The 1,795-nt window shown below is 40.4% G+C and overlaps 1 protein-coding gene across 9 annotated transcripts in view; it reads right to left on the bottom strand.

The window, feature by feature from the left end:
- The window catches only part of LOC104986543 (putative RNA exonuclease NEF-sp), a 64,497-nt gene that overhangs the window by 7,587 nt on the left and 55,115 nt on the right, over positions 1-1,795 (bottom strand). The gene's annotated exons all lie outside the window — the stretch shown is intronic.

The following is a 1,795-nucleotide window of genomic DNA, read 5'->3' as shown; positions in this document are numbered from 1 at the left end:
GCAAATTTGGCCTTAGAATACAGAATGAAGCAGGGCAAAAACTAATAGAGTTTTGCCAAGAAAATGCACTGGTCATAGCAAACACCCTCTTCCAACAACACAAGAGAAGACTCTACACATGAACATCACCAGATAGTCAATACCAAAATCAGATTGATTATATTCTTTGCAGCCAAAGATGGAGAAGCTCTATACAGTCAGCAAAAACAAGACCAGGAGCTGACTATGGCTCAGATCATGAACTGCTTATTGCCAAATTTACAATTAAATTGAAGAAAGTGCGGAAAACCAGTAGACCATTCAGGTATGACCTAAATCAAATCCCTTATGATTATAGAGTGGAAGTGAGAAATAAATTTAAGGGACTAGATCTGATAGACAGAGTACCTGATGAACTATGGACGGAGGTCTGTGACACTGTATAGGAGACAGGGATCAAGACCATCTCCATAGAAAAGAAATGCAAACAAGCAAAATGGCTGTCTGGGGAGGCCATACAAATAGCTGTGAAAAGAAGAGAAGTGAAAAGCAAAGGAGAAAAGGAAAGATATAAGCATCAGAATGCAGAGTTCCAAAGAATAGCAAGGAGGGATAAGAAAGCCTTCCTCAGTGATCAATGCAAAGAAATAGAGGAAAACAACAGAATGGGAAAGACTAGAGATCTCTTCAAGAAAATTAGAGATACCAAGGGAACATTTCATGCAAAGATGGGCTTGATAAAGGACAGAAATGATATGGACCTAACAGAAGCAGAAGATATTAAGAAAAGGTGGCAAGAATACACAGAAGAACTGTACAAAACAGAGCTTCATGACCCAGATAATCACGATGGTGTGATCACTCTCCTAGAGCCAGACATCCTGGAATGTGAAGTCAAGTGGGCCTTAGAAAGCATCACTACGAACAAAGCTAGTGGAGGTGATGGAATTCCAGTTCAGCTCTTTCAAATCCTGAAAGCTGATGCTGTGAAAGTGCTACACTCAATATGCCAGCAAATTTGGAAAACTCAGCAGTGGCCACAGGACTGGAAAAGGTCAGTTTCCATTCCATTCTCAAAGAAAGGCAATGCCAAAGAATGCTCAAACTACCGCACAATTGCACTCATCTCACATGCTAGTAAAGTAATGCTCAAAATTCTGCAAGCAAGGCTTCAGCAATACGTGAACCGTGAACTTCCAGATGTTCAAGCTGGTTTTAGAAAAGGCAGAGGAACCAGAGATCAAATTGCCAACAATCGCTGGATCATGAAAAAAGCAAGAGAGTTCCAGAAAAACATCTATTTCTGCTTTATTGACTATGCCAAAGCCTTTGACTGTGTGGATCACAATAAACTGTGGAAAATTCTGAAAGAGATGGGAATACCAGACCACCTGACCTGCCTCTTGAGAAACCTGTATGCAGGTCAGAAAGCAACAGTTAGAACTGGACATAGAACAACAGACTGGTTCCAAATAGGAAAAGGAGTATGTCAAGGCTGTATATTGTCACCCTGCTTATTTAACTTATATGCAGAGTACATCACGAGAAACGCTGGGCTGGAAGAAGCACAAGCTGGAATCAAGATTTCCAGGAGAAATATAAATAACCTCAGATATGCAGATGACACCACCCTTATGGCAGAAAGTGAAGAGGAACTAATAAAAACCGTCTTGATGGAAGTGAAAGGGAAAAAAGTTGGCTTAAAGCTCAACATTCATAAAACTAAGACAGCATCTGGTCCCATCACTTCATGGGAAATAGATGGGGAAACAGTGGAAATAGTGTCAGACTTTATTTTTTGGGGCTCCAAAATTAC

The sequence above is a fragment of the Bison bison genome, unplaced genomic scaffold, assembly GCF_000754665.1.
Source record: "Bison bison bison isolate TAMUID 2011002044 unplaced genomic scaffold, Bison_UMD1.0 scf7180017864072, whole genome shotgun sequence".
NCBI classification, from domain to species: Eukaryota; Metazoa; Chordata; class Mammalia; order Artiodactyla; family Bovidae; genus Bison; species Bison bison.
Note: the sequence above shows the minus strand (reverse complement) of the source record. Positions and strands in the feature narration are given on the sequence as shown.